This window comes from Choloepus didactylus, chromosome 9 (genome assembly GCF_015220235.1).
Source record: "Choloepus didactylus isolate mChoDid1 chromosome 9, mChoDid1.pri, whole genome shotgun sequence".
Taxonomy (NCBI): Eukaryota; Metazoa; Chordata; class Mammalia; order Pilosa; family Megalonychidae; genus Choloepus; species Choloepus didactylus.
The window spans coordinates 94,612,529-94,627,705 of record NC_051315.1 but is presented as its reverse complement, the minus strand read 5'-3'; the positions used below and the strand labels follow the sequence as shown (position 1 = coordinate 94,627,705).

The following is a 15,177-nucleotide window of genomic DNA, read 5'->3' as shown; positions in this document are numbered from 1 at the left end:
AGTCCAGTTCAATTCAGTATAATCACCTAAAAAAAAAAGTAATGACCTTGAGTAGGAAGAAACTATGTAGAGAAAATTCCCTATCACTTTCAGCTCAGTGTTTCACCAACAAATTGAAGGAAATAATCCAAACCTGAAGTTCCTAGAGTAGGGACTGGTAAAATCTGTTGACTGAGAATTCTTGAGAAATTCTGTATCGCATTAAAAAATTTTTTTAACTTTTAATTATTTGGAAATAATTTAAAATTTACAGAAAAGTGGCAGTAAGAATAGTTCAAAGAGTACCCACATATCTTTACCCAGATTCACCTACTGTTAATATTTTACCCCATTTTCTTTATCATTCTCTTTATCACACACACACACACACACACACACATACACACAACACAATGTTTTTGAATCATTTAAGGGTAGGTTATATACATCATGGTCCCTTATTCCTACACACTTCTGAGAGACTTGCTAAGAATATGGATATTATCTTATATCCATAATACTATTGTCAGCACCAGTTACTTTAACATTGAAACAATACTTTTCTCTAATCATCCATTTTGTCAATTAATCCAACAACATTCTTTTTCACATTTTCCCTCTCAGTATAGAAGAATTAGTATTCCTTAGTTGTCAAGTCTTTTTAGTCTCCTTTAATCTAGAACTTTTCCACAGTCTTTATTTTACATGACACTAACATTTTTGAAGGATACAGGCACCTTTTTTGTAATATAATATAATCTGGGGTTTGTCTGATGTTCCCTCATGGTTAGATTCAGGTTATGCATTCACTTTATAATGACTAAATTTCCCCTTGCAACTAATAAGCAATATGTGGGGAGACACTTTAAAACCATGTAAATATCCTTGCTCCTCAATGAAACACCTTCAAGATTTAACTTGACGTCTTGCCTGATCTAATCCTTAACATGATTTACAATTATGTTAAGCCAAATATACAAACCAAATACACAGCCACATATACATGCATGCACACATACATATGCATATTTTCTAAAATCTTTAAGTCCATATTCACACCCTAAATTACAATAGGGTTCCCATAGGGTTCTCTTATGCCTTTCCCCATTCTTATGTCCCTTTTTCTTCAGTAAGAACCCTGGCTCTCAAGAATATCAACACAAATACTCGTTTTCTTACTTTTATAATACAACTACAATTGTTCAGAATTGCTTTATCCACACTACTAAAAGCCAAACCTTCTAAAAAGAATTCAGGATTTGCTTGCAAATCTCCCTCCAACATCTCACCCTGCCCAAAACAGTATATATGGTCAAATACTGTGTAAATTACTTGGATTCCTTTCTTTTTCCTTTAAGCGTGGTTATGGCATTTATTTCAAACACAACCAGATTCATCTGTTACAGTTTGCTTTCAGCTTTAGGTCCCCCCTCCTTTCCATCCTTACTGATGTACTTTCAGTTTTTACATATATTTGAACATGATTTCAAAAGTTAAAATTATAGGCCAAAAAGGTATATTCAGAGAACTGTCACTTCTTCCCATTCCCTACAACCCTTGTAAGTAAACTTCATTATTTTCTCATTTATCCTTCCTGTGTTTCTTTTCTTTTTTCTTTTCTTTTCTTTTCTTTTAAAGAAAAAGGAAACTCTCTTACTCCAGATAATCTGTAAATCCAGAAGTCCAAATATAATTTCCTTTACAGGAGTTGAATATGCTATACATCAATATCCATCTTCCTACTGAATTCTTGATGGGATTTAGGGCATGCCAGTGTTTAAAAGGAGAATAACAAATTGAATCCAGATGCTGAATGGTGGCTTCAGCAATATCATATGAGATGACTTTTGGGTTTGCCACAGAGTCTGAGCTTCTTTGTCCTGAGCAGCTGTGCCAGACCACTGAGAAACATCAGAAAGATGGTCATGGACATGACAATCACGTAGTGGCTGATGCTTGCTCCAATATCAAGCCAGCTGCCATAATCCTTGACCAAGAAGAAAAATGCAGAGCCATTATGTCCGATAATGACAAGAACAATGAGAAAAAGATATCATTTTGAGGATAACTGGGCAGTTAACTGAACTGCTTCAAAAGCACACATCACAAGAACAAATGGGATTAGAATCTTCCACATCATGAGAGCTTCCATCATAAAAGGACTGAACACAGTCAGAAAGCAACAGACACAGGCAGGCTCAAAGCTGTTAATTGAAGCTATATTTCCTGGTCCAAAAAATGGAACTAAGAAGAAAACAAAGAAAAAGTCCCTTCAGATAGAGCCGTTGAAATTGAGTTATATTAGAATTACAGGAAAATGTGATACTGGTGAGCTTCTGTTTACATGAAATATCAGATTGTTGTAGGATTTCTTGTTCCATGTATATCCAGACAAACATCAAGCAAGACAGTACTAATGGAAAGAGAGCTTCATACCCTGTGCTTAGAAGTAGGTAGGTTGGCATCAAAGAAATAATTATGCTAAACAATTGTTGAAAGAGAATCGTGGGACTCAGCAGTGGCACAACCAAGGAAGACACCAGTGTTGTCCAGCTAACAATTTGATTTATAAGAGGCAGTCCTTGTTTCCTGAGTAGACTGCTATGGGTGCTATATACAACATACACGGAAAACTAAGTTCAGCACCTGAAATAGATGTATCGACAGTTCTTTATTTACAAAACTTTCTTTTCTTTGTATGAGAGATGTTATGACAAACAGGAATAGCAGAAGAACCAGCAAGTCTGCTTCCATTACTAGAGATATATCTGGCTTTCGTCCTACAACAGGCATCAGTGGGAACACTGCCAGAAGCAAACAGAAGAAAATCCAACTCAGTGAGGTGACCTTTGCTCAAGTCCACAGCTGAGTGAAAAATGGCCAACCCAAAAATGCATATAGCGGTAGAAAAAAATGAGAACCAATACTTCAATTCCCAGAGTAAATACCAACAGATATCTAGCAAAATGACTCAGAGGGAAGGTCAACAGTGATGTTGACAAGGTCCTTAATAACTTGAAATTCTCTTAGAACTGCATATCATACTGGCACTGGCAACAAACAATATATATAATAAGTCCAGGGACAGGCTTGAATCAGCAGGAAAAATGCTACTAAAACACCAATAGCTACAAAACTACATGTCATGAGATAGCTTGGTTTCTTAAGTTCTTTACTAATACCTCTTGTAAGGTGAGAATGAGACTTGATGATCAGTAAAGAAGCATAAGATAGCCATCCCACAACAACCAAGAACAACACTGATGCCCAAAAAGAGACTGTCATAAGTGTGATAATAGGACAATCCTTTCAATGCAAGGCGAATCAGCTCCTTGCAAATGGAGACTACTTCATCACACTTTCTCTGTTTTATATAAGATCTTGCTTTCCTTAAAATGTTGAGCTGTTTAGAATCAATAAGTAACTTAAATGGTGTAAACAAAAATAGTAGAGTAACTTTTTTCTGAGCCATTTTCACCTTGAACTGTTCACAAATCTGTACTGCATTTGCAAAGATGCTCTCTGATTTGAAGAGATCAGTGTTGTTAAGATAATCCACAGGCAGGGTTCCCACTGAATTAAGGGGAAAGGGAACTCCAATAAGAGAAGCCATCAATGATGCAATGTCAGCCTGACTGACATCTTGTCTCTTATAATTCTCCAATTTCCATTCTTTCAAAAATGCATCATCTGTTCTCACAAACACTGGCGACTGACAGCTTGATGTGCTGAGCCCTCTGTCTTGGGGCTGGCCCCTATGAAGCTTGTTGCTGCAGGAGAGACTAACTCTGCTTATGATTGTGCCTAAGAATCTCCCCGAGTGCCTCTTTGTTGCTCAAATGTGGTCCTCTCTCTCGGACTAAGCCACCTTGGTGGGTGACCTCGCTGCCCTTCCCCCCTACATGGGACCTGACTCCCAGGAGTGTTAATCTCCCTGGCAACACAGGATATGACTCCCGGGGATGAATCTGGACCTGGCATTGTGGAATGAGAATATCTTCTTGACCAAAAGGCGGATGCAAAATGAAATGAAATGGAGCTTCAGTGGCTGAGAGATTTCATATGGAGTCGAGAGGTCACTCTGGTGGACATTCTTACACACTATATAGATAGCACTTTTTAGTTTTTAATATATCGGAATAGCTAGAAGTAAGTAACTGAAACTACCAAACTCCAACCCAGTAGCCTTGACTCTTAAAGACGACTGTATAACAGTGTAGCTCACAATGGGTGACAGTGTGATTGTGAAAACCCTGCGTATCACACTCCCTTTATCCAGTGTATGGATGCATGAGTAGAAAAATGAGGACAAAACCTAAATGAAAAATAGGGTGGGATGGGGGGAGGGTGATCTGGGTATTGTTAATTTTTAAAATTTTTTTATTTTTATTTTTTATTCTGATTCTGATTCTTTCTGGTGTAAGGAAAACGTTCAAAAACAGATTGGGACAAATGCACTTGGTATGAGGAAGCACGTTCAGGCCTGACATCAGCAGGCTCGTTGATCAGGCATGTTTCTGCCCTGGTAAAGGATAAAGCAAAAGGACATCCTTGGAGGCGGGGCAAGATGGCAGACTGGTGAGCTGTATGTTTTAGTTACTCCTCCAGGAAAGTAGGTAGAAAGCCAGGAACTGCGTGGACTGGACACCACAGAGCAATCTGACTTTGGGCATACTTCATACAACACTCATGAAAACGTGGAACTGCTGAGATCAGCGAAATCTGTAAGTTTTTGTGGCCAGGGGCCCGTGCCCCTCCCTGCCAGGCTCAGTCCCATGGGAGGAGGGGCTGTCAGCTCCGGGAAGGAGAAGGGAGAACTGCAGTGGCAGCCCTTATCGGAAACTCATTCTGCTGATCCAAACTCCAACCATAGACAGACGGAGACCAGACACCAGAGAATCTGAGAGCAGCCAGCCCAGCAGAGAGGAGACAGGCATAGAAAAAAAACAACACGAAAAACTCCAAACTAAAAGCGGAGGATTTTTGGAGTTCTGGTGAACATAGAAAGGGGAAGGGCAGAGCTCAGGCCCGAGCTCAGGCCCTGAGGCGCATATGCAAAACCGGAAGAAAAGCTGATCTCTCTGCCCTGTGGACCTTTCCTTAATGGTCCTGGTTGCTTTGTCTCTTAGCATTTCAATAACCCATTAGATCTCTGAGGAGGGCCCTTTTTTTTTTTTTTTTTTTTTTCCTAAAACAATTACTCTAAGAAGCCCAATACAGAAAGCTTCAAAGACCTGCAATTTGGGCAGCTCAAGTCAAGAGCAGAACTAGGAGAGCTCTGAGACAAAACGCAATAATCCAGTGGCTGAGAAAATTCACTAAACACCACAACTTCCCAAGAAAAGGGGGGTGTCCGCTCACAGCCATCATCCTGGTGGACAGGAAACACTCCTGCCCATCGCCAGCCCCATAGCCCAGAACTGCCCCAGACAACCCAGTGTGACAGAAGTGCTTCAAATAACAGGTACACACCACAAAACTGGGTGTGGACATTAGCGTTCCCTGCAACCTCAGCTGATTGTCCCAGAATTGGGAAGGTAGAGCAGTGTGAATTAACAAAGCCCCATTCAGCCATCATTTCAGCAGGCTGGGAGCCTCCCTACACAGCCCAGCAGCCCAGAACTGCCCTGGGGGATGGCACTCACCTGTGACATAGCACAGTCATCCCTCAACAGAGGACAAGGGGGTGCACGGCCTGGAAGAGGGGCCCACTTGCAAGTCTCAGGAGCCATATGCCAATACCAAGGACTTGTGGGTCAGTGGCAGAGACAAACTGTGGCAGGACTGAACTGAAGGATTAGACTATTGCAGCAGCCTTAAAACTCTAGGATCACCAGGGAGATTTGATTGTTAGAGCCACCCCCCACTCCCTGACTGCCCAGAAACACGCCCCATATACAGGGCAGGCAACACCAACTACACACGCAAGCTTGGTACACCAATTGGACCCCACAAGACTCACTCCCCCACTCACCAAAAAGGCTAAGCAGGGGAGAACTGGCTTGTGGAGAACAGGTGGCTCGTGGACGCCACCTGCTGGTTAGTTAGACAAAGTGTACTCCACGAAGCTGTAGATCTGATAAATTAGAGATAAGGACTTCAATTGGTCTACAAATCCTAAAAGAACCCTATAAAGTTCAACAAATGCCACGAGGACAAAAACAACAGAAAATTATAAAGCATATGAAAAAAACAGACGATATGGATAACCCAAGCCCAAGCACCCAAATCAAAAGACCAGAAGAGACACAGCACCTAGAGCAGCTACTCAAAGAACTAAAGATGAACAATGAGACCATAGTACGGGAGACAAAGGAAATCAAGAAGACCCTAGAAGACCATAAAGAAGACATTGCAAGACTAAATAAAAAAATGGATGATCTTATGGAAATTAAAGAAACTGTTGACCAAATTAAAAAGATTCTGGACACTCATAGTACAAGACTAGAGGAAGTTGAACAACGAATCAGTGACCTGGAAGATGACAGAATGGAAAATGAAAGCATAAAAGAAAGAATGGGGAAAAAAATTGAAAAAATGGAAATGGACCTCAGGGATATGATAGATAATATGAAACGTCCAAATATAAGACTCAGTGGTGTCCCAGAAGGGGAAGAAAAGGGTAAAGGTCTAGGAAGAGTATTCAAAGAAATTGTTGGGGAAAACTTCCCAAATCTTCTAAACAACATAAATACACAAATCATAAATGCTCAGTGAACCCCAAATAGAATAAATCCAAATAAACCCACTCCGAGACATATACTGATCACACTGTCAAACACAGAAGAGAAGGAGCAAGTTCTGAAAGCAGCAAGAGAAAAGCAATTCACCACATACAAAGGAAACAGCATAAGACTAAGTAGTGACTACTCAGCAGCCACCATGGAGGCAAGAAGGCAGTGGCACGATATATTTAAAATTCTGAGTGAGAAAAATTTCCAGCCAAAAATACTTTATCCAGCAAAGCTCTCCTTCAAAATTGAGGGAGAGATTAAATTTTTCACAGACAAACAAATGCTGAGAGAATTTGCTAACAAGAGACCTGCCCTACTGGAGATACTAAACGGAGCCCTACAGACAGAGAAACAAAGACAGGACAGAGAGACTTGGAGAAAGGTTCAGTACTAAAGAGATTCGGTATGGGTACAATAAAGGACATTAATAGACAGAGGGGAAAAATATGACAAACATAAACCAAAGGATAAGATGGCTGATTCAAGAAATGCCTTCACAGTTATAACGTTGAATGTAAATGGATTAAACTCCCCAATTAAAAGATACAGACTTAGAAAATTCACAAATACCTGGAGGTTAAACAACACACTCCTAAACAATCAGTGGGTTAAAGAAGAAATAGCAAGAGAAATTGCTAAATATATAGAGACGAATGAAAATGAGAACACAACATACCAAAATCTATGGGATGCAGCAAAAGCAGGGCTAAGGGGGAAATTTATAGCACTAAACGCATATATTAAAAAGGAAGAAAGAGCCAAAATCAAAGAACTAATGGATCAACTGAAGAAGCTAGAAAATGAACAGCAAACCAATCCTAAACCAAGTACAAGAAAAGAAATAACAAGGATTAAAGCAGAAATAAATGACATAGAGAACAAAAAAACAATAGAGAGGATAAATATCACCAAAAGTTGGTTCTTTGAGAAGATCAACAAGGTTGACAAGCCCCTAGCTAGACTGACAAAATCAAAAAGAGAGAAGACCCATATAAACAAAATAATGAATGAAAAGGGTGACATAACCGCAGGTCCGGAAGAAATTAAAAAAATTATAAGAGGATACTATGAACAACTGTATGGCAACAAACTGGATAATGTAGAGGAAATGGACAATTTCCTGGAAACATATGAACAACCTAGACTGACCAGAGAAGAAATAGAAGACCTCAACCAACCCATCACAAGCAAAGAGATCCAATCAGTCATCAAAAATCTTCCCACAAATAAATGCCCAGGGCCAGATGGCTTCACAGGGGAATTCTACCAAACTTTCCAGAAAGAACTGACACCAATCTTACTCAAACTCTTTCAAAACATTGAAGAAAATGGAACACTACCTAACTCATTTTATGAAGCTAACATCAATCTAATACCAAAACCAGGCAAAGATGCTACAAAAAAGGAAAACTACCGGCCAATCTCCCTAATGAATATAGATGCAAAAATCCTCAACAAAATACTTGCAAATCGAATCCAAAGACACATTAAAAAAATCATACACCATGACCAAGTGGGGTTCATTCCAGGCATGCAAGGATGGTTCAACATAAGAAAATCAATCAATGTATTACAACACATTAACAAGTCAAAAGGGAAAAATCAATTGATCATCTCAATAGATGCTGAAAAAGCATTTGACGAAATCCAACATCCATTTTTGATAAAAACACTTCAAAAGGTAGGAATTGAAGGAAACTTCCTCAACATGATAAAGAGCATATATGAAAAACCCACAGCCAGCATAGTACTCAATGGTGAGAGACTGAAAGCCTTCCCTCTAAGATCAGGAACAAGACAAGGATGCCCGCTGTCACCACTGTTATTCAACATTGTGCTGGAAGTGCTAGCCAGGGCAATCCGGTAAGACAAAGAAATAAAAGGCATCCAAATTGGAAAAGAAGAAGTAAAACTGTCATTGTTTGCAGATGATATGATCTTATATCTAGAAAACCCTGAGAAATCGACGATACAGCTACTAGAGCTAATAAACAAATTTAGCAAAGTAGCGGGATACAAGGTTAATGCAAATAAGTCAGTAATGTTTCTATATGCTAGAAATGAACAAACTGAAGAGACACTCAACAAAAAGATACCATTTCCAATAGCAACTAAAAAAATCAAGTACCTAGGAATAAACTTAACCAAAGATGTAAAAGACCTATACAAAGAAAACTACATAACTCTACTAAAAGAAATAGAAGGGGACCTTAAAAGATGGAAAAATATTCCATGTTCATGAATAGGAAGACTAAATGTCATTAAGATGTCAATTCTACCCAAACTCATCTACAGATTCAATGCAATCCCAATCAAAATTCCAACAACCTACTTTGCAGACTTGGAAAAGCTAGTTATCAAATTTATTTGGAAAGGGAAGATGCCTCGAATTGCTAAAGACACTCTAAAAAAGAAAAACGAAGTGGGAGGACTTACACTCACTGACTTTGAAGCTTATTATAAAGCCACAGTTGCCAAAACAGCATGGTACTGGCACAAAGATAGACATACAGATCAATGGAATCGAATTGAGAATTCGGAGATAGACCCTCAGATCTATGGCCGGCTGATCTTTGATAAGGCCCCCAAAGTCACTGAACTGAGTCATAAAGGTCTTTTCAACAAATGGGGCTGGGAGAGTTGGATATCCATATCCAAAAGAATGAAAGAGGACCCCTACCTCACCCCCTACACAAAAATTAACTCAAAAAGGACCAAAGATCTCAATATAAAAGAAAGTACCATAAAACTCCTAGAAGATAATGTAGGAAAACATCTTCAAGACCTTGTATTAGGTGGCCACTTCCTAGACTTTACACCCAAAGCACAAGCAACAAAAGAAAAAATAGATAAATGGGAACTCCTCAAGCTTAGAAGTTTCTGCACCTCAAAGGAATTTCTCAAAAAGGTAAAGAGGCAGCCAACTCAATGGGAACAAATTTTTGGAAACCATGTATCTGACAAAAGACTGATATCTTGCATATATAAAGAAATCCTACAACTCAATGACAATAGTACAGTCGGCCCAATTATAAAATGTGCAAAAGATATGAAAAGACAGTTCTCTGAAGAGGAAATACAAATGGCCAAGAAACACATGAAAAAATGTTCAGCTTCACTAGCTATTAGAGAGATGCAAATTAAGACCACAATGAGATACCATCTAACATCGGTTAGAATGGCTGCCATTAAACAGACAGGAGACTACAAATGCTGGAGGGGATGTGGAGAAATCGGAACTCTTATTCATTGTTGGTGGGATTGTATAATGGTTCAGCCACTCTGGAAGTCAGTCTGGCAGTTCCTTAGAAAACTAGATATAGAGTTACCATTCGATCCAGCGATTGCACTTCTCGGTATATACCTGGAAGATCGGAAAGCAGTGACACGAACAGATATCCGCACGCCAATGTTCATAGCAGCATTATTCACAATTGCCAAGAGATGGAAACAACCCAAATGTCCTTCAACAGATGAGTGGATAAATAAAATGTGGTATATACACACGATGGAATACTACGCGGCAGTAAGAAGGAACGATCTCGTGAAACATATGACAACATGGATCAACCTTGAAGACATAATGCTGAGCGAAATAAGCCAGGCACAAAAAGACAAATATTATATGCTACCACTAATGTGAACTTTGAAAAATGTAAAACAAATGGTTTATAATGTAGAATGTAGGGGAACTAGCAATAGAGAGCAATTAAGGAAGGGGGAACAATAATCCAAGAAGAACAGATAACCTATTTAACGTTCTGGGGATGTCCAGGAATGACTATGGTCTGTTAATTTCTGATGGATGCAGTAGGAGCAAGTTCACAGAAATGTTGCTATATCAGGTAACTTTCTTGGGGTAAAGTAGGAACATGTTGGAAGTTAAGCAGTTATCTTAGGTTAGTTGTCTTTTTCTTACTCCCTTGTTAGGGTCTCTTTGAAATGTTCTTTTATTGTATGTTTGTTTTCTTTTTAACTTTTTTTTTCATACAGTTGATTTAAGAAAGAAGGGAAAGTTAAAAAAAAAAAAAAAAGAAAAAGAAAAACAAGGAAAAAAAAAGATGTAGTGCCCCCTTGAGGAGCCTGTGGAGAATGCAGGGGTATTCGCCTACCCCACCTCCATGGTTGCTAACATGACCACAGACATAGGGGACTGGTGGTTTGATGGGTTGAGCCCTCTACCACAGGTTTTACCCTTGGGAAGACGGCTGCTGCAACGGAGAGGCTAGGCCTCCCTATGGTTGTGCCTAAGAGCCTCCTCCCGAATGCCTCTTTGTTGCTCAGATGTGGCCCTGTTCTCTAGCTAAGCCAACTTGAAAGGTGAAATCACTGCCCTCCCCCCTACGTGGGATCAGACACCCAGGGGAGTGAATCTCCCTGGCAATGTGGAATACGACTCCCGGGGAGGAATGTAGACCTGGCATCGTGGGACGGAGAACATCTTCTTGACCAAAAGGGGGATGTGAAAGGAAATGAAATAAGCTTCAGTGGCAGAGAGATTCCAAAAGGAGCCGAGAGGTCACTCTGGTGGGCACTCTTCTGCACACTTTAGACAACCCTTTTTAGGTTCTAAAGAATTGGGGTAGCTGGTGGTGGATACCTGAAACTATCAAACTACAACCCAGAACCCATGAATCTCGAAGACAGTTGTATAAAAATGTAGCTTATGAGGGGTGACAATGGGATTGGGAAAGCCATAAGGACCACACTCCACTTTGTCTAGTTTATGGATGGATGAGTAGAAAAATAGGGGAAGGAAACAAACAGACAAAGGTACCCAGTGTTCTTTTTTACTTCAATTGCTCTTTTTCACTCTAATTATTATTCTTGTTATTTTTGTGTGTGTGCTAATGAAGGTGTCAGGGATTGATTTGGGTGATGAATGTACCACTATGTAATGGTACTGTAAACAATCGAAAGTACGATTTGTTTTGTATGACTGCGTGGTATGTGAATATATCTCAATAAAATGAAGATTAAAAAAAAAAACAGATTGGGGTGATGATGGTACGTGAACAGTTATTGTGCACCATGGATGACTGTATGGTATGTGAATATTTCTCAATAAAACTGAATTTTAAAAAAAAATTCATCATCAAACTGTTGAGCTGATAGTTTCTGGGGATACTTGATTCTAGCTCCCCAAGTGACCAAAAGAATTAAAGTTTCTGAAGGATGACCAGCCCCCCCATGGGAACCCCTGTTGGTCGTTCCATGATCAGAGGTAAAGATAAATGTTGTTTTCCCATCATTTCCATAAAAATATTTAAATAGAGACACAATTCTTTCACTCCTTCATCAACTTTTTAAATATTGTCCTTGTATTCCCTTAATGATGGTTGATGAGCATGTCCATTTGTATCTATTCCTAATAAATGCAAGAAAAAAAACTATTTTCTCTTCATTTACCTTAAAAAACAAAGACTGGTTGTTTCTGGCAGCATGAAAGAAGTCCTTACCATTATCAAAAACCCAGGTATCCACAAACAGAAGGGGAAAAGACAGGAGTGAGAGGTTTGTAACACAATTTTGGGAGACAGTAGCATAGCAATGTAAGTACACTCAACAAAGATGACTGTGAGTATGGTTGAAAGAGGAAGGTTAGGAGCATGTGGGATCCCAGAAGGAAAGAGGAAAGATAATGACTGGGACTGTATAACTCAGTGAAACCTAGGGTGTTCAATGATTGTGATAAAAGGTACAAATATGTTTTTATGTGAGGGAGAACAAACGAATGTCAACATTGCAAGGTCTTAAAAATGGGGTGGGATTGGGGGAAAAATACAATCAATGAAAACTAGAGACTATGGTTAACAGAAACAGTATATTATGCTTCCTTTAATATAACATAGGCAATATACCAAAGCAAAATGCATATGGGGGCGGGGAGACATCAGGGAAGGGTATGGGTCTCTTGGCATTGGTGATGTTGTCTGACTCTTTATTCTATTTTGTTTAATGCTACCTTTCCTTTTGTTGCTTCCTAGCTGTCATATTTTTTTTCTCTTTCTTTTTTCTTTTTCTCTTGTCTATCTACCTTCTTGGACTCTTCCTCCTCCTTTGTGGAAGAAATGGAGATGTCCTTATATAGATAGTGACAATGGTGGTGAACACATAAATATGTGACTATACAGGGAACCATCGACTGTTTACTTAGGACGGAATGTATGGTGTGTGAACAAAATCACCTTAAAAAAAATGGGTTGATGAAGAAACCTTGGGGGCACTATATTGAGTGAAATAAGACAGACATATAAGGACAAATATTGCAGGGCCTCACTGATATGAACTAATTATAATATTTAAACTCATAGACATGAAATGTAAGTTATCAGGATATAGAACAAAGCTAAAGAATGGGGAGCAGTTGCTTATTATGGGCAGAATGTTCAAGTAGGGTGAACTCAAATGTTTGTAAATGAACAGAGGTGATCGTAGCATGTTGTGAGAATAACTAACAGCGCTGAATGGTGTGTGAATATGGTGGAAAGAGGAAGTGCAGAGTCACGTATGTCACCAGAAGGAAGTTTGGAAGTTAAAAGAAGGGAATGTATGAAACAGTGAATCTTGTGGTGGACAATGTCCATGATTAACATTACAAATATTAGAAATCTCTCTCATGAACTATAACAAATGCATGACACTATAACTAGAAGTTAATAATAGAGGGGCATATAGGAAAAAATATACCTATTGCAAACTATATACTAGTTAGTAGTATTTTAACATTCTTTCATCAACAGTAACAAATGTAGTTTACCAATACAATCAATAATGGGGGGGTGGTTAAGGGTATGGGAGGATTTGAGTTTCCTTTTTTCATGTGCCTTTATTTCTCTTCTGGAGTAATGAAAATGTTCTAAAAATTGAAAAAAAAATTAATTGTGGTGATGAATACACAGCTGTATGATGGTACCATGGGTAACTGATTGTACACTTTGGATCTTGGATAATTGTATGGTATGTGAACAATCTCAATTAAAAAAAAAGTGAAAGGAAAAACTACAAAAAAAAAAAAAAAGCTGAGGTAATATTTATACTATTTTAGAGTCTAAATCCATAAAATTACTGTTATATGAAAAACACTAGGTTTTCAAAAAAAGAAAAAAACCCAGGTATCCAGTTTTGTTGCATCATGGGAACCAAAATCCTCTCTTTCGGCACCACAACTATATGTATAAACATGGTCTCCACTAGCACCTTTGGAAAACATAGGTAAGATATCTGGGTTTCCCCAGCTCCATGTATACTTGCTTTCATTAAAAAGAGAATCAAATTCTACAGGATTTTCCTTCCATCCTTTGGCAACTGCACTGACATCTTCATAAAACCTGGCTATCAGGGCTACGTGACCTGGCCTAGACTCTGTTGTATGTGTATGAGATATTCCCCAGCTGCCTTCATCCATTATGACATTCCTAATAAATGGTACTCTAGAATTTCCATTTTCATCTAATTCATAAAGTGTATCTGCTCACAGGCCATCAGCAACAATCAGCACTAATCTTTTTGTGGAAGGAGGAAATGGTGTAAACTCAGGAGTCATCCCATGAACCAAAGGAGAAGTAAAATAAATGTCAAAGATGGAGATGAAGAACACAAAATGTATGAGCAATCTCAAAATAAATAACACCAGCATATACAGTGTTACTGATTAATCTTATTCACAGTGTGACAGCATAAGTTATAAATCACAACCCTTGGCTGAGAACCACTGAAGATGAGGTAATATAATTACAGATACATCTTATTCTTATTGACCTGAAAAATCACATCATGGAAGGGAAAGGATGGCAAAATGCCCGGGTCTGCCGGGGCTCTCCCCTGTTTCTTTTTATAAAGATAAGCAGATACAGGTATGCTTTCGTATTTCCCTTTCCTTTTTACACAAAACACAGCATACTATATATGCTTTTTTGCACTTTGCTTTTTTCACCTAACATTGTATCTAGAAATCACTCTATTTCAGTTTATAATAGTCCAACTCTTTTTTTTCTTATAGCTTCTATAGTTAATACTTCATTACGCATATGTACAATAGTGTATTTTAACCACTCCTTTCTTGGACATTTAGATAATTTCCAATATTATGTTGTTACAAATAATACTGCAGTGGATAACTTTGTGAATAACTTTGTGAATATGTATTTTCATACTGCTGGAGGTATATCTTCAAGATAAATTCCTAAAAATGGGAGTGCTGTATGGAAGAGTAAATACACTTGCAGTTTTCTTAATATTGCCAAATTTTCCCTCATTGGGTTGGAAAGTACTAGATTTTGATTCAAACTTATCTGGTAATATTCTGATACCTTGGAAATCCTGGTGTAACTTGTTTTGGATTTGAGATGCTAGGAAGATAATAGTATTATGATACTGAAACTCACTCTCTCACTCCTGTCAACCTTGAATGTTTTTGTATTTTGCAAATTTTCAGAGAAAGGAATTACAAAGAGATGTACAT

General features: G+C 38.6%; 1 protein-coding gene and 1 pseudogene across 2 annotated transcripts in view; both read right to left on the bottom strand.

The window, feature by feature from the left end:
* The window catches only part of BMPR2 (bone morphogenetic protein receptor type 2), a 265,898-nt gene that overhangs the window by 132,725 nt on the left and 117,996 nt on the right, over positions 1-15,177 (bottom strand). The gene's annotated exons all lie outside the window — the stretch shown is intronic.
* On the bottom strand, positions 1,811-14,663 carry LOC119543942 (annotated as a pseudogene).